General features: G+C 42.8%; 1 protein-coding gene across 2 annotated transcripts in view; it reads left to right on the top strand.

Moving 5' to 3' along the window:
* Positions 1 to 19443, top strand: part of LOC126455446 (fatty acyl-CoA reductase 1-like) — a 238813-nt gene that overhangs the window by 175045 nt on the left and 44325 nt on the right. The window lies entirely within an intron of this gene.

Genomic DNA, 19443 nt, shown 5'->3' with positions numbered 1-19443 from the left:
ACCAGAAATATTTTAGTAAGAATTACGTGAGAATGAAACAGAGCACAATTTAACTACAGCAAGAAGAAACGCAGAAAACGAGGGTGGGAGACAATTATACTATCATCTCCCTTTGAATTAATACCAGTGAGATTCGCATTACGATTCTACGCATGCACTATTCTGGACAGAGGTTTAACCAATGCACGAGGTTGTGCGATGATTATTCAACATACTAACTGCGCCTGCTGCCTGAAAACTGCCGAACTACAGCACGTGGTGCATTCTGACTCAAACTGTTGTGCTGCTTTGTAGAAAGTGCACGAAAGAACAGATATTCTTGTAGAAATTATGGCTCATTAAATAAGCAGACTGTTAAATAAGGTCTATTGTAGTGCCGTGGTGGACCAGAAGGGTCATTTATTACCAAACACGTGGCACAAAATCGACACACAAAGACAAACGCAACTTCCACTAATGGAAGATTAAAAATCATACTCGCATCACACGCTTCAGTTAAGCTGAAGTTCTTAAGTATTTCAACTCTTAAACATAACGAAGTACTCACTCATCCTGCTTCCTATCACTTGAAACCCCCTTTAAGAGCTACGATCCGTATTCACCAACCGTTCACCGAAGAGTAGCCCCTTTCTCTTTCGAGATTACCTATCTCCCCGTGCAGCGGAAGCTACCAGAGAGGTAGCCCTCCGTTACCAACCTCACACACAAAAATAGTCTTTGACTAAGATGGGTAAACCTCTCTGTTCAGGTATTGGAAACTTAAGTTGGTCATCCTGTGCTCTCCTTCGAACGAGAAGCAACATCGTCTGCCCCCAGCAGACGATGACCAACTCAGTGTTTCCCACAAAACAAAACCGAAACCCCACATTAAAACACACATATACTGTTCAATAGGCCTTATTTGAGTGCTCGGTCTTTCTGGAAGAGTTTATGAATTGAGCTAAAATCAGGTAGTAAAGCGAATAAGTTGTACCTAATCCGACAAGCGTCTTATGAAACGACTTCACAGAGACGTTTCATAGCTACATTGCTGAATTTACTGTTTAAATTTTCTGAAGACATATGTGGCTAATAAAGGTATCCAGTTTAAATGATAAATACTTCTGGTAAAACAGTGACGTAAATGTGTCTTCTTAGGACGAGGTAACTTCTCTAACCATAATTCTGTGTGCTTAACAGTAACGATGTAGCAAAAATGTTTGAGAACACAATTGGTAAGTTTATTATACAACAGAAATATTATAATTTAATTTGCTTCATTTTTAGTTTGAATTCACTGAGCACTAGTGGAGCACAATATTAGCCCCGCAGCCACAAAATAAATACTAAATATTACACTTATCTGTACTGCAGAAGACGTTTGAAAAACACAAATCTCGTCCGCATATGGTGTATAATCTCAAAACGAACCACTTATGCGAACAGTAACACTTTGTGTCGATGAACATTATTCGCAAAATTTTTCCATGCATTAGTTAATTTTAAAGAGTTTCGACGGGCTGCTAATAAATTTCATCTCGGATATAGTCTAACCATTACTCGTATTCCAGCTTGCAAGATCCTTTCACTTATTCGATATCCTGAAGTGTTTCAGTCTAGCTTCCAAGTCCGTAGAAGGTGGTATAAGAGGCGTACAGTAGGGCTGGCTGACTATTTACCTGAGATTTTCTGAGAGTAAGAAATACGTTCTTGCATTAGTGAGTCGTCGCGTAGGACTTCTTCCTACCTGTTTTGCGGTGATTAAAGAACTGGGACAACGAATGTAAAGGGACAAAGTAACATTATCCAAGATGGCGGCGATGATGTCATCCAAGATGGCGGCGATGACGTCATTCAAGATGTCGGATTTGGCGGGAAGTTTGAATTTTGGCGAGAAAAAAGGTCAACTGGGCTACCTCCCCTAACCTAACCCCCACCACAAGAACAATGGCGCGGAGTTCAAATTCCAACACGATAATGCATAGCACCCTTACTTATCACTACAAAGAAAATCACGGGGAGATAGGACACTTGGCCTACCTCCCCTAGCCTAACCCCCACCACAAGAAAAATAGTGAGAAGTTCAAATTCAGGTACAGTAATGGAGGGAAAAAGGGACTTGTCTTTGCTATTTAACCAATTACAAGCATATGCGATCGCCACTGGGTCTGGACTCCAACTGGCTTAGTTCATGTCGGTGCCACCAGAGGGCGCTCTCCGGACATCAGGTGATGACGTAAGTACCGTCATTCAAGTTGGCTGCAACCGATGTTGTGGTGTCACCGCCAGACACCACACTTGCTAGGTGGTAGCCTTTAAATCGGCCGCGGTCCTTTAGTATACGTCGGACCCGCGTGTCGCCACTATCAGTGATTGCAGACCGAGCGCCGCCATATGGCAGGTCTATTCTGGAGAGACTCCCTAGCACTCGCCCCAGTTGTACAGCCGACTTTGCTAGCGATGGTTCACTGACTGCATACGCTCTCATTTGCAGAGACGACAGTTTAGCATAGCCTTGAGCCTCGTCATTTGCAACGACTTAGCGAGGCGCAATATTCAGTTACTATGTCTTCTGAACAGATAATATTGTGACTCATGTGCCGTCAAGAGCGACGTTCATCATTAATGGTTTAAAGTTAAGTATCAAACTGGCTACGTCCGCTTTCTGAATTCTAATTCCTTGTCATGTTCCAGATTTCACGTTAGTATAGTTCTTCCCTCCTCACGCCAGCCTGCGTGTGCTAAAACGCTTGCATTTCGGCGTCCTCTAGTAACACGGTGTTGGCTCCACAACCCAATAGATGTAACCACCACGAGCTCCAGAGCCCAACTGGTTTAGTTCATATTGTGACCACCAGAGGACGCTACCGTGAGGTCGGTTGATTAAACAAGATCGTCCGCTCTCTCGCACCACACCACAGGCCCGCGGACGCCCGACCACTTACAACAAACACCCTCGGCCGTCACCTCCATACACAAGCTGTACATAGTCTTCTGTAAATATGCTAACTAAACCAACACCCACATCACGTATCTAACCTACCAATTAACTAAGTACTTAATTCCATTTCCATTTTAATCATATTCAATAGGTCAATATAAAATTTCAATATTCAATTATCAAATGAGAAGTTCAACATTTTCCCACCATCAGTGCAGTGTTCACTCATGACATAGCACCCTCCCCCACCCTCAGAATGCTGCACTCCTATTGGCTGCTGCATTAGTCACGTGATTCGACTTCATTGAACCTAGGACTTGGAATCAATTTTCACCAATGCCACACCCACCTGGACTTGGAATCAAGTAGTTAAAGTCTCCACCACGATCTTCAACCCAGCGCCACACCGCCTTACTCACCCATGATGGCGGCTACCGTGCAATAACGAGTACTAATGTGCACAGTGCATGACGTCATCAAAGATGGTGGGGCGAAATGGTGGGAAAACAGATCTTAACACATGTCTTTATTTTGCAGGTGCTGTCTCCACCGACAGATTTACTGTCCAACTGACATGTACACGTTACCGCCATCAGATCGTACTGTCACCCCTCCTATGACCTAGTCCCAGATGGTGGTCGGTAGGGGCGAGAATTATGCTACAATTACTCAGTCTGCGCTAGGGTGCTGGGGAGAGTCCACTCTACTTTTTTTCGAACATTTTATTTAGAGATCGAATATATTTATCACAATGACGCAAAACACTCCCCATGTTATGCTTGGGGTCACAATACAGTCTGCAGACACACAAACTACTCTTAATTTACGCAAATGTTTTAAGTACAGACATTCATACTCCTCCTAAATAATTCAGCACACTTATGTCTAGACACTATCATATCGTGAACCATCCATACAGCTCACAGCCCACAGACCTGCTCGCAAAACAATTCAATCAGCGAGCGCATGCACTCTCTGTCAACCCCTCTGCAGCAGAGCGTACAGACAGTCCCTGCGTCGTGGTGCAGCCGTCAGCTGTCAAACCGCGCACAGTCCCCGCCCGGATCCCGCAAGCATGAGGCAGCGAGATCTCACTCATACCGCATGTCTGAGAAATTCCTATGCAAATACTTGTTCACCTAGACACACATGCTCACGTAATTGGGCTGGAGCGCAACCGCGAGCTGCAGCCTAACGCAGGCGAAACTTGTATAAGTGCCATTGATGACCAGGGGGGATTATTTACAGAGCGTACCAACAAGCATAGCCACGCGCGTGGAGCGCTCCATGCTACCCTAACTCTAACAGCGGTCCAGCGAAGACGCTGAAGAATTCCATTCCACAATAGCACAACGTGCTTTCCCCTTAGCGATTCTAACGGAACACACGTGACGTTCGACTGATGCTACACCGCGCGTAGGTATATACCATCGCAAACGCATCCAGTAACGTTACCAACCTTACACTTAAGTCGCACTTATATCTAAAATAACAACCACTCTAGTAAATTCCACAGCCGTCCATAAATACTTAACGGGCGCTTTTGTACTAGTTTTCGTCTTCTCACGCATTGTAGGCACGGAAATGTATGCCCTAACAGAACCTCGGTACGAAAGTAACGCACAATAACGTCCAATGCAGTCTTCCTCGCGGACCTAACCCCACCACCTTATACCAATCCTGCTCTCAACATACGCAAATGTCCGCACGGCTATGTAGAGGCTACCATATCGCAGTACAAAACATGTTACTGAATCCGACATTATCATTTGCTCTAACCCAATTTACTCGCCGAATTACTGATGCCGCTGTTATTGAAGAACCATCCACCTCTACGTTCTCGAACTTACAGCGGTTATTTTACACAGATCACTAAATTCCGTTGACAGTTAAAACCACAAAGTTATCTCCACATTATCAAATACATACCAGACTCACAAGAATATTGGAAGCCAGGAACATATTTAGAATAGTAACTACAATTAAATATTACGATTGTTGCTACACTCTGACACCAATCAATGTGCAGGTAACCTCTCCTCTTGACGACTGTGCTTCAGTATCTATAGCGAATATAATTTTCCACTTAAAAATTCTCACTCATACCCTCATCGTTATCAGTCTGCTCAAACTATATGTCCTTCATCATGGGACACACAGTCATCCACTCTAGTCATGCCATAACATAAACCATGCTATCTTTAAAATACAATATATACACAGTTCACGCAGTGAAAGCCACAGTTACTTTGCAATACAATGAATACACATTTTAGACAAACAGTGATCTTTACATCTGTACAGCACCCGAAACTAGACCGTGAAACCGATCTCATCCCAGCAATATATCACCGAGTACCTTGTCGATCTAGTAAACATACAGTTCACATCCCCCAGCAAACAAAATCACCCCTTTTACATCAGCCAACCGAAGTCACTCTCAGAATTGTTCTACAAATTCACCATCATTTTCCCCTCGACACAAAGGCGTTACTGTCTCTGCTTCCTTGTCTGATCGCTTTTCTATGCACATCTCCAGACTCGGGGATTACAAGAACACACGTAATTTCGCCATAGTATTATAGAATTTTCGCTATACTTCTCGATATCAACTACACAGCAGTAGCCTCCCCATAGCTAAGGCAACTTAATTCCTGATATATAGACTCGAAATCACTTCTCTACAACCACGAAACCTTAGCTTTGTCGAGCGTCCTCTAGACCACTGAGTAACTAGAAACAAACACATGAAAAATCATATTTCCACCCACGAATACCGAACTCACATAATTTACAAGCCATCTAAGGTCCTTTCCATGTCTAGAGAAGAGGCAAACGTATCTTCCACACACCACACTCCATCTTCTCTCAACTAAATAAAGACGCGAAATGTGCACAAACAGTCAACCGAATAATTTACATCGGCGGGAATAACACTCCATCCCAATCATACCATCTTCTCAATGTTCCACTTGATCACGAAAGCTACCCAACACATACTAGTATTAGTTCGCTATCTGGTCTTCTAGACAAGGGCAAAGTTAACTCATATACTTTCCTACAATCCAACAGACCTCTACCTTCGCATGGATGCTGCTATTAACAGGAAACGTGGATCATTAATACCACGGACTTTTCATACAAGGAATGATTCCGGAAACAGCTCATATATATGTTAGTTATTATAGTTACAATTAAATGCTACAGTATCGCTACCAATTGAACAGCATTCGAGAATGAGCGAATTATCGGAAATACTCCCAGTTGTCGGCAGTGGCTCTGGAAATAGCAGTACCTTCCTTACAACTGGACATACTCCCGCCATTGCTATCACAGTACTCCAAGTCAAATCCTTACCTTCCCTACAACAGGGCATAGTCTACACCTTTCCACAAACACAGATACTTTTACCCTAAGATGGGGAGAATGCTCTGTGGCTCCCATACGCAGAGAGATGAACCTTAATTTAGGTACTATGATCGAGGTCTTGGAAATATGTAGAGTACTGTCTGGTATACTTTGATGAGTTATGTGTTCGAGAATTAGCTGTGAATGAGTGTACTGTGTAGTCATCTTTCCATGTTCGCAATGATACTTGCAAAATAGAGAATGGATGGTTTAGCTATGATACAGAGATTGAGGAAGCATGCTGTCACATGATTGACCGGTGTCGAAGTTTCTGTAAAATTGTTCGCGCTATCAAGTTTCATGTTTAGTACTAGAGTATATGGATGGTGTCTCTTCCATCCCATCCCTGCATTGGTTAGCAGATAATGAGTGACTGCTATGGCTTGTTTGAGTTGGGGAAAATGTTTCCGTGGATGCACGGGTACTTCCGAGGGTTGCTAGTAGCGAAACAGTGATCGCGTACGTTAGTGCAATGTGAAGAATGAGTCGAAAGGGGATGCATAGTCGTCAGGTATTTCCGTCAGTGTGAGAGACGAGAATAAATGTATAGGTCGTCATTCACTTTCGGATATCCGTTTGGAGACCTACGCCAACGCCGTAAAAGTCTTCTACTTTCGTTATGTTGTAAGTGGGTTTTTATATAATGTAAGTTGTTGTGTAGCGTGTTATGGTAGTTGCAGTAGTAAAATGATTTACAGTGCGCGATATCTAGCTTTCTGTGACTGGCAATGTATCAGGGCGTCTTAATGTTAGTTTAGAACATGAGACAGGCATGAAACTCGTGGCAGAGAAACGAAATGTTTGGCGTTGTACAAAAGCGTGTTGACACAACTAAACAGAACCAGAGGGAGCGTGTCATACGATAATTCGCCTAGCGCAGGGATTCCCAACAAAATTTTCTCGAGGACCCCCTCATTGAGCATGATTGTTACCTTGTCATATCACACTTTGTGTCAAGAAAGAAGACACGAACTCATCTGTAAGTTAAAAAAATTTGGCAAGATCCTACCACGAGAAAGCCATCTTCCTTCCATATGAGTAAGAAGTTGCTCATGCTCACTGCCGATCTCTTTACACAACAAAGAAAATAATCTGGATTGCAGGTGTCGAGTTTTAATGTATTTGATGATTTGAACTACTCCATTAAGTATCTTTTGCAAAGGTTCAGGCAAGCTTTTGGCTACTAAGGCTTCACGCAACAGAGAGTCCATTTCACCTCAGGGGCTACCGCTTTGATACGAGCTAGAAGACCTGATTTTTTGCCAGCCATTGAGTTTGCTCAATCTGTCGACAAGCCTACACATTTTTTCTAGGTGACGTCGTGTTCATTGAGATAATTATTTAATCCAGTTAAAATATCGTCTGCTGACTTATGCAGTAGTTCGCACGAAGAAAATCTTTGAACACTTGGTCCTCCTATAAGAATGGTTAGAAAACCAACATTATAGCCTTTTTTGATACGTCTGTGCTTTCATCCAATTGTAGAGCGTACATGTCAGTCAGGCAAAGTCTAACCAGCAATGTTTCTTCGGTGTTAACTGCCATATCAGTAATTCGTCTTTGAACAGTATTATCTGAGAGCGGGACAGTTCCTGTTATCTTAGCAGCTGCATCACCTAAGATTCTCTTCCAAAGTATTATTGCTGATGGCAGTATAAGTTCCTCAGAAATTGTGTGGTTTACCCCACATTCAACAACAAGCTGAGCCACCTCGTAAGACGCTAGGGTCGCATTTTCATTTACATTTGGACCACAGTGTTTGGCAATTGTTTTACAATTTGTTTTCAACTCTCCTAATTTATTTTTGAAAAAATCTAATGACGTACTTCTGTACTCTGGGTACTTTGTATCAAGATGGTGCTGGAGTTTTGCTGATTTCACACATTCATTCGAAAGGCTTTCATAGCAAATGACACATTGAAGTTTAGGCTGTTGCTCAGGTCCAGTGAACTTAAAACCGATTTCCAAGTAATGAGAGGTATATTTTCTAGTTTCTTCAGTAAGCTTAACACTGATCTTGGAACGGTTAGGTTCAAGGGACGCCGACGATTTAGGTTCAATGGGCACTGACAACTTCGGTTCGAGAGTCACTGACCTACTTGCTTGAACATCAAATGCATCATCTTCCTCTTCATCTGCAGGCATTTCTCGTTTCAACGAACCACTTTTTAACCAGCGGTCCATTTTTAACAACGCGAACTGTAGCTTCCGTGAAAAACAACACTTTACAGACACAACTGTTTTAATACAGCATATTGAATATGTAAACAACTCGTTCTGTGAAAGCACTGGCAAAAAACTGTGATCGATTGTCGTCTGAAATTCGAGTTTCTATGTAACGTAACTGTCAGTTGTCAGCTGCAAAGAGGCAGCGCGAGCAGTCTAACCGCATGCAGCAGAACTATTTGCCTCTATATAATTCTAGTTTTGCGCTAGAGTCTGCTAGTGTCAGTTGGCCCCAGGAAGACGCTAGACGCAAAAGTTAGCGTTCGCTAAAGCTCTGTTCATGCAGGAAGCGGCCAAAACAAAAAATCTCTTCTCATACAAAATATATTTAATCTATTTTTTTATTCTAATAGCATCTTGCGGACCCCTCTCGCATAGCTCGCGGACCCCTGGGGGACCGCGGACCACCTGTTGGAAACCACTGGCCTATAGTATAGGTGATCAAACTTTTAAAGTGGGCACTGTGGTGTCTGTATATTTAATAGAATCGTGTCATAGACACAGCAGGAGTAGCAGTAGCAGTAGCAGTTTGAGGTGAGAGCCGGTGAGGAAGCGGCTATACCGCTAGGAATGCTTGGATGGCTGCACGCTACGCTATTGTGGGAAGTCGTATTGTGAAATCTTTTTCCCTGCGCTGGAGGCCGACCGCAGCTATGTGTCATTGTGCCCGCATCGGTGCCTTGGTGACTTCTAATTCGTATGAGCTTTTATAGTTCTTAATTTTTATCTGTTGGGCTGACTGATTTGTATGGACGTGGATCTGTACTACCTGTATCTAGCTTGGGGACGTACGAAATTGCGTTCATTTCCACCGAATGGTCAAAACACGGTCCTGTTGCAGTAATTCAGGTCGTTCTGTTTCTACAGAGGTTGCTGAAGGTGGTGGATATGTCTTTCTCCGACATCTGCTCAGTTCAGACTTAAATTGGACCTATCACATGGGCGAAGCTGTAGAAATCGGATCAGTTGCACGACGTGTAGGGGGCAACTACAACCACGCTGGAATTTTACTGTAGAAACTACGTTCGGGGAAGGTGACTCGTTTCGAGATATGAGGGTGCGACAAATATGATTGGTTAGTGGTTGCAATCCGATTGGAGAGAGGTGATTCCAAATGACTGACATCATTTCGAACATATAGCATGACACTAGAGATCTGAGAAGCTAGTGTACATTTTTCTTCTTACAACCTCAGTCAGCACATCATCTACTACTACTGTTTATGTTCCTTCTCAATCAGTCATCGTCTTTAACTCGGTGGATATATCCAGGAACCTCTGATATGATGTCGTGACAGAGTGCGTTACAAATACTAAAGAATTATCTGGTTGAGGGGTTGTGAGGGAGTCGCAAATACAGCGTACATACCACGTTCCTTAGCCGAATCACTTTCAAGGCTCAGTCATTTTATCCCTAGGCTGCATAGTTGGCTGAAAATACGTATTCCTACGATCACTGTCACGGTACTTGTCCGGAAAGAAACAACTCATTCAGAGGTAATGTTATACCTCGATTCGAAAACAGGGTATAGATTTTAACATGGATACCTGTGTGCACCTGTAGAAACAAGACTGATTGTGACAGTAACATGCGCTAGTTACTGGGATCCGTTTTTTCTTTAACATCTCGCCGATTACGTGTCTCTTTCTAGGACACAGTGGTAGGACTCGAAAGAAGCACTTAAGAGAGATGCATGCCAATCGCTGATTTTCGATCACTATTATTTGCTATGGTAGGCAAACAGCTATTGACCAAGTAATATACTTAGTGGGAGCGTGATATGTTCGCATTTGAGCATCAGTGTTATAAAGTATGTGTGTTTGTGGAAAGGAAATGACTATGCCCTGTTGTAGGGAAGGTAAGGACTTGTAGTACTGTGATAGCAATGGGGGGAGTACGTCCAGTTGTAAGGAAGGTACAGCCATTTCCGGAGCCACTGCCGACAACTGGGAGTATTTCCGATAATTCGCCATTCTCGGATGCTGTTCAGTTGAGAGCGCGATCGTAACATTTAATTGTAAGTATAATGACAAACATATGTGCGAGCGTTTTTCCGGAATGATTCCGTGTATGGATAGTCCGTGGTGGTAATGAGCCACGTTTCCTGTGAATAGCAGCATCCGTGCAAATGTACAGGTCTGTTGGATTGTAGGAAAGTATATGAGTTAACTTTGCCTTTGTCTAGACGACCAGATAGCGAACTAATACTTACAAGGGAACCTCCCCATCGCACCCCCCTCAGATTTAGTTATAAGTTGGCACAGTGGATAGGCCTTGAAAAACTGAACACAGATTAATCGAGAAAACAGGAAGAAGTTGTGTGGAGCTATGAAAAAAATTAGTAAAATTTACAAACTGAGTAGTTCATGCGAAGATAGGCAACATCAAGGACGCTGGGAGTCAAGGAGCGCCGTGGTCCCGTGGTTAGCGAGAGTAGCTACGGAGGTAGAGGTCCTAGTTTCAAGTCTTCCTTCGAGCGAAAAGTTTAATTTTTTATTTTCAGTTTATGTGACAAACTCTTATGTTTTCATCACTTTTTTGGGAGTGATTATCACATCCACAAGAAAACCTAAATCGGGCAAGGTAGAAGAATCTTTTTACCCATTCGCCAAGTGTACAAGTTAGGTGGGTCGACAACATATTCCTGTCATGTGACGCACATGCCGTCACCAGTGTCGTACAGAATATATCAGACGTGTTTTCCCGTGGAGGAATCGGTTGATCTATGACCTTGCGATCAAATGTTTTCGGTTCCCATTGGAGAGGCACGTCCTTTCGTCTACTAAACGCACGGTTTTGCGGTGCGGTCGCAAAACACAGACACTAAACTTATTGCAGTGAACAGAGACGTCAGTGAACGAACGGACAGATCGTAACTTTGGGAAAATAAAGAAAGTAAAATTTTCAGTCGAGGGAAGACTTTACGCAAGGACCTCTCGTTCTGCAGATACTCACGCTAACCACGGGACCACGGCGCTCCCGAGTTTACGTCCTCCTTGATATAGCCTATCTTGCGCATGCTCTACTCAGTTTGTATATTTTACTAATTTTTTTCACTGTTCCACACAACTTCTTCCTATTTTCTTGATTGATATGTGTTCAGTTTTTCAAAGCCTATCCACTGTGCCAACTTATAACTAAATCTGGGGGGGGGGGGGGGGGGGTGCGATGGGGAGGTTCCCTTCTTAGTATGTGTGAGACGGCTTACGTGATCAAGTGGAACTTTGAGAAGATGGTATGATTGGGATGGAGTGTTATTCCCGCTGATGTAAATAGTTCGGTTGACTGTTTGTGCACATTTCGCGTCTTTATTTAGTTGAAAGAAGATCGAATGAGGTGTGTGGAAGATACGCTCGCCTGTTCTCTAGACATGGGAAGGCCCTTAGTTGGTTTGTAAATTATATGGATGATTTGGAGTATGTTAGATGAGCGAGATCGGTATTCGCGGGTGGAAATATGACTTTCCATGTGTTTCTTTCTAGTTACTCAGTGGTCTAGAGGACGCTACACACGCTCCACGTAGCTGAAGTTTCGTATTTGTAGAGAAATGATTTCGAGTCTATATGTCGGGAATTATGTTGCGTTAGCTATGGGGAGGCTACTGCTGTGTAGTTGATATCGAGAAGTATAGCGAAAATTCTATAATACTATGGCGAAATTACGTGTGTTCTTGTAATCCCCGAGTCTGGAGATGTGCATAGAAAAGCGATCAGACAAGGAAGCAGAGACAGTAACGCCTTTGTGTCGAGGGGAAAATGATGGTGAATTTGTAGAACAATTCTGAGAGTGACTTCGGTTGGCTGATGTAAAAGGGGTGATTTTGTTTGCTGGGGGATGTGAACTGTATGTTTACTAGATCGACAAGGTACTCGGTGATATATTGCTGGGGTTAGATCGGTTTCGCGGTCCAGTTTCGGGTGCTGTACAGATGTAAAGATCACTGTTTGTCTAAAATGTGTATACATTGTATTGCAAAGCAACTCTGGCTTTCACTGCGTGAACTGTGTATATATTGTATTTTAAAGATAGCATGGTTTATGTTATGGCATGACTAGAGTGGATGACTGTGTGTCCCATGATGAAGGACATATAGTTTGAGCAGTCTGATAACGATGAGGGTATGAGTGAGAATTTTTAAGTGGAAAATTATATTCGCTATAGATACTGAAGCACAGTCGTCAAGAGGAGAGGTTACCTGCACATTGATTGGTGTCAGAGTGTAGCAACAATCGTAATATTTAATTGTAGTTACTATTCTAAATATGTTCCTGGCTTCCAATATTCTTGTGAGTCTGGTATGTATTTGATAATGTGGAGATAACTTTGTGGTTTTAACTGTCAACGGAATTTAGTGATCTGTGTAAAATAACCGCTGTAAGTTCGAGAAAGTAGAGGTGGATGGTTCTTCAATAACAGTGGCATCAGTAATTCGGCGAGTAAATTGGGTTAGAGCAAATGATAATGTCGGATTCAGTAACATGTTTTGTACTGCGATATGGTAGCCTCTACATAGCCGTGCGGACATTTGCATATGTTGAGAGCAGGGTTGGTATAACGTGATGGGGTTAGATCCGCGAGGAAGTCTGCATTGGACGTTATTGTGCGTTACTTTCGTACCGAGGTTCTGTTAGTGCATGAGTTCCCGTTTATAAAAGCTGAGAGAAGACGAAAACTAGTACAACAGCGCACGTTAAGTATTTCTGGACGGCTTTTGAATTTATTAAAGTTATTATTTTAGATATAAGTGTGACTTAAGTGTAAGGTTGATAACGTTACTGGATACGTTTGCGATGGTAGATACCTACGCGCGGTGAATCGTCAGTCAAACGTGACGTGTGGTCCGTTAGAATCGCTAAGGCGAAAGCAGGTTCTGCTATTGTGGAATGGAATACTGCAGCGTCCTCCCCTGACCGTAGTTAGAGTGAGGGTAGCGTGGAACGCACTACATGCGCGGTCCTACTTGGAGGGCGCGCTCAGTTAATACACCCGCCCCCTCCCCCCCTGCGGACAAGAATCATGAACGGCGCTTACGTACAACTTTCGCCTGTGTTCGGCTGTAGCTCGCCCGATCACGTCTGCACGTGCGTCTAGGTGAACAATCATTTGGATTGGAATTTTTCAGACATGCGGTATGAGTGAGATATCGCCGCCTCAAGCTTGTGGGAGCCAGGCGGGGGCTGTGCACGGTTTGACAGCTGAGGTCTGCACCACGTCGTAAGGACTGTCTGCACGATCTGCTGCAGAGGGGTTGGCGGGGGCTGCTTCCGCGTATTGATTGATTTATTTTGCGAGCAGATCTGTATTCTGTGCTATGAGTTATTTGACCAGTTTACGATTAATAGCCGTGTCTAGACACAACTGTGCTGAATCATTTAGGAGAAGTATGAATGTCTGTACTCAAATTATTTGCTTAAATTAGGAGTTGTTTGCGTATCTGCAGACTGTGTATTGTTACCTCAAGCATAACATTGCGAGTGTTTCGGGTCAGTGTGATAAATATATTCGATCTCTAAATGAAATGTTCGAAAATAAATAGAGTGGTCTTATTCCTTACTCTCCCCAGCATCCTAACGCAGTCTGAGTAATTTTTGCATAGTGCTCGCTCCTATAGACCACCATCTGGGATTGGGTCATAGGAGGGATGACAGTACGATCTGAAGGCGGTAATGTGTACTATGTCAGTTGGACAGTAAATCTCGTGGTGGAGACAGCGCCTGCAAAATAAAAGACTTGTGTTAAGATCTGTTCCCCCGCTATTTTGCCCCACTATCTTGCATGACATCATGCGCTGTGCAAGTTATTGCACTCTAGACCAGCGACATGGGTCAGTAAAGGGGCGTGATGCTGGGTTCAGGAAAGTGGTGGAGACTTTAACTACTTGATTCCGAGTCCAGGTGTGTGTGGCACTGGTGAAAATTGATTCCCAGTCCTAGGTTTAATGATGCCGAATCACGTGACTAATGTAGCAGCCAATAGACGTGCAGCATTCTGGGGTGGGTGGTGGGGGGATACTATGTCATGAATGAACACTGCACTGATAGCGGGAAAATGTCGAACTTCTCATTTGATAATTAAATATTAAATTTTAAATTGACTTATTGAATATGATTAAAATTGAAACGGAATTAAGTACTTAGTTAATTGGTAGGTTAGATGCGCGATGTGGGTATTAGCATAGTTAGCATATTTACAGAAGGCTGTGTACCGCGTGTGTATGGATGTGGCATCTGAGAGAGTTTGACGCAAGTGGTCAGATGCCCGCGTGCCGGTGGCACAGCGCGAGAGAGCGGACGATCTCGTGTCATCAACTGACCTCATAGGAGCGTCCTCTGGTCGCTACAGTATGAAGTAAGCCAGTTGGGCTCTGGAGCTGGTGGTGGATATATCGGGTGCAGCCATCTTGAATGACAGTACTTGCGTCATCACCTGACGTCAGGAGAGCGCCCTCTGGTGGCACCGATATCAACTAAGCCAGTTGGAGTCCAGACGCAGTGGCGAACACATCTGCTTGAAATTGGTTAAATGATAAAGACAAGTCCCTTTTACCCTCCATTATCCTACTGGAATATGAACTTCGCACCATTTTTCTTGGGGTGGGTGTTAGGCTTGTGGAGGTAGACCAAGTGTCCTATATTCCCGTGATTTTCTTTGCTTCGTAGACATAAGTAGGGGTGTCACGCATTATCATGTTGGAAATTGACCTTCGCGCTATTTTTCTTGGGGTGGGGATTAGGTTAGTGGAGGTAGCCCAATTGACCATTTTTCCCACCAAAAATTCTATCTTCCCTCAAAATCCGCCATCTCGAATGACGTCATCGCTGACATCTTGGATGTCATCATCGCCGCCATCTTGGATAACGGTACATTGTCCCCATACATAGGTTGTCCCAATACTGACAATCTCGTGACTGATGTCCCTCGCAGATGCCGTAACAATGCCCCCGTATTCTCTGGAAAGTGCAGCTCTACACCATGTAATTCTAACAAGGGGAGGCCACAATGTTGGTATCACAGATTTACTTCAGACTTTGTACACCTTTAGCAAAGAATTAAAACAACGTAATATGCAAGTAGTAAGGTGCACTATTCTGTCAATTCCGAGAAAATCGCAAGAGAAGTCTTTCGCATGCATTATGCGCCTTCTGTATCTGTGCGTAGATATAGAATTACAAATGGTAGCATATGAAATCACTACAACTTCCCGAAAATGCACTTGATTTTATCGTTATATAACCTCTCAAAATCCATACAATTTAAATAACGTGAATAGTGATGAAAAAAGTATAATTGCTTGCAGGGTTAGAACCGTCGCCCCGTCCCTGTCCTCTATGCACAGCCTTGAAGCTAACCACTTTTTTTAATCTCATCTTGTTCGTTATTGTTCGTTCTGTGTGATCGAGGAGGACGTCACATGAGGTTTGTTCAAGTTCATCATTGATCCATTAACTCAGTCTATTATTTTTTTTAATTACAAAGGGCAGCTGACCTTTGACCGAACACGCTGAGCTCATCCGCTCTACCACCTTGACTTCGTACATGTGGCATGGATACATCAGTTATGTAACAGACGAGTTAAAATTCTCTTGCAATTTTCTAAGAATTGCCACAGTAGTGTACCTTACTACTTGCACATCATGTTGTTTAAAAGTCTACTAATGGTGTACAGAGTTGGAGGTAAATGCGTGATCCCACCGTCGTGGCCTTCCCTTGTAAGTGACGATGCTGATAGCTGTATTACTTGAAATACGTCTACTCAAGAAGACGTCGTTATCAGGAGAAAGAAAACTGGCATTCTACGGATCGGAGTGTGGAATGTAAGATCCCTTAATCAGGCAGGTAGGTTAGAAAATTTAAAAAGGGAAATGGATAGGTTAAAGTTAGATATAGTAGGAATTAGTGAAGTTCGGTAGCAGGAGGAACAAGACTTTTGTTCAGGTGAATACAGGGTTATAAATACAAAGTCAAATAGGGGTAATGCAGGAGTAGGTGTAATAATGAATAAAAAAATAGGAGTGCGGGTAAATTACTACAAACAGCATAGTGAACGCATTATTGTGGCCAAGATAGACACGAAGCCCACTCCTACCACAGTAGTACAAGTCTATATGCCAACTAGCTCTGCAGATGATGAAGAAATTGATGAAATGTATGGTGAGATAAAAGAAATTATTCAGGTAGTGAAGGAAGACGAAAAAATAGGAGTCATGGGTGACTGGAATTTAGGAGTAGGAAAAGGGAGAGAAGGGAACATAGTAGGTGAATATGGATTGGGGGTAAGAAATGAAAGATGAAGCCGTCTGGTTCAATTTTGCACAGAGCATAACTTAATAGAAATCAATTGGTTCAAGAATCATAAAAGAAGGTTGTATACATGGAAAAATTCTGGAGATACTAGAAGGTTTGAGATAGATTATATAACGGTAAGGCAGAGATTTAGAAACCAGGTTTTAAACTGTAAGACATTTCCAGAGGCAGATTTGGACTCTGACCACAATCTATTGGTTATGAACTGTAGATTAAAACTAAAGAAACTAAAGAGATGGGACCTGGATAAACTGACTAAACCAGACGTTGTACAAGGTTTTCAGGGAGAGCATAAGGGAACAATTGACAGGAATGGGGGAAAGAAACACAGTAGAAGGAGAATGGGTAGCTCTGAGGGATGAAGTAGTGAAGGCAGCAGAGGATCAAGTAGGTAAAAAGACGAGGGCTAGTAAATATACTTGGGAAACAGAAGAAATATTGAATTTAATTGATGAAAGGAGAAACTATAAAAATTCAGCAAATGAAGCAAGCAAAAAGGAATACATACGTCTGAAAAATGAGATCGACAGGAAGTGCAAAAAGACTAAGCAGGGATGCCTAGAGGACAAATGTAAAGATGTGGAGGCTTAGCTCACTAGGGGCAAGATAGATACTGCCTACAGGAAAATTAAAGAGAACTTTGGAGAAAAGAGAGCCACTTGTATGAATATCAAGAGCTCAGATGGAAACCCAGTTCTAAGCAAAGAAGGGAAAGCAGAAAGATGGAAGGAGTATATAGAGGGTCTATATAAGGGCGATGAACTTGAGGACAATATTATGGAAATGCAAGAGGATGTAGATGAAGATGAAATGGGAGATACGACAGTGCGCGAATAGTTTGAGAGAGCACTGAAAGACCTGAGTCGATACAAGGCCCCGGGAGTAGACAAATACTGACGGCCTTGGGAGAGCCAGTCCTGACAAAACTCTACCATCCGGTGAGCAAGATGTATGAGACAGGCGAAATACCCTGAGACTTCAAGATGAAGATAATAATTCCAATCCCAAAGAAAGCAGTTGGTGGCGGATGTGAAAATTACCGAAACTCTACCATCCGGTGAGCAAGATGTATGAGACAGGCGAAATACCCTGAGACTTCAAGATGAAGATAATAATTCCAATCCCAAAGAAAGCAGTTGGTGGCGGATGTGAAAATTACCGAACTGTCAGTTTAATAAGTCACAGCTGCAAAATACTAACGAGAATTCTTTACAGACGAATGGAAAAACTGGTAGAAGCCGACCTCGGGGAAGATCAGTTCGGATTCCGTAGAAATGTTGGAACACGTGAGGCAATGCTGACCTTACGACTTGTCTTAGAAGGAAGATTAAGGAAAGGCAAACCTACATTTCTAGCATTTGTAGAGTTAGAGAAAGCTTTTGACAATGTTGACTGGAATACTTTCCTTCAAAATCTAAAGGTGGCAGGGGTTAAATACAGGGAGCGAAAGGCTACTTACAATTTGTCCAGAAACCAGACAGCAGTTATAAGAGTCGAGGGGCACGAAAGGGAAGCAGTGGTTAGGAAGGGAGTGAGACAGGGTTGTAGCCTCTCCCCGATGTTATTCAATCTGTATATTGAGCAAGCAGTAAAGGAAACAAAAGAAAAATTCGGAGTAGGTATTAAAATCCACGGAGAAGATATAAAAACTTTTAGGTTCGCCGATGACATTGTAATTCTGTCAGAGACAGCAAAGGACTTGGAAGTGTAGTTCAACTGAATGGACAGTGTCTTGAAAGGAGGATATAAGATGAACATGAATAAAGCGAAACGAAGGTAATGGAATGTAGTCGAATTAAGTCGGGTGACGCTGAGGGAATTAGATTCGGAAATGAGACACTTAAAGTATTAGATGATTTTTGCTATTTGGGGAGCAAAATAACTGATGATTGTCGAAGTAGAGAGGATATAAAATGTAGACTGTCAATAGCAAGGAAAGTGTTTCTGAAGAAGAGAAATTTGTTGACATCGAGTATAGATTTAAGTGCCAGGAAGTCGTTTCTGAAATTAATTGTATGGAGTGTAGCTATGTATGGATGTGAAACATAGACGATGACTAGTTTGGACAGTAAGAGATTAGAAGCTTTCGAAATGTGGTGCTACAGAAGAATGCTGAAGATTAGATGGGTAGATCACAAACTAATGAGGAGGTACTGAATAGGATTGGGGAGAGGAGGAGTTTGTAGCACAACTTAACTAGAAGAAGGGATCAGTTGGTAGGACATGTTCTGAGGCATTAAGGGATCAAAAATTTAGTATTGGAGAGCAGCGTGGAGGGTAAAAATCGCAGAGGGAGACCAAGAGATGAATACACTAAGCAGATTCAGAGGGATGTAGGCTGCAGTACGTACTGGGAGATGAAGAAGCTTGGACAGGTTAGAGTAGCATGGAAAGCTGCATCAAACGAGTGTCAGGACTGAAGACCACTACAACAACAACACGTCTGTAGATGCCGCCATGTTGCGTTCATATGCGAAAACTCCGTAATATGGAGACAATGAAACAAATTATCACATAATATCTCAAAACTACCATATTTCAGGAACGTGCTAGACTTCACTCGGAGGCACCCTATTGGCGAATTG

The sequence above is a fragment of the Schistocerca serialis genome, chromosome 2 (assembly GCF_023864345.2).
Source record: "Schistocerca serialis cubense isolate TAMUIC-IGC-003099 chromosome 2, iqSchSeri2.2, whole genome shotgun sequence".
Taxonomy (NCBI): Eukaryota; Metazoa; Arthropoda; class Insecta; order Orthoptera; family Acrididae; genus Schistocerca; species Schistocerca serialis.
This window is presented reverse-complemented; position numbering and strand designations above follow the sequence as displayed.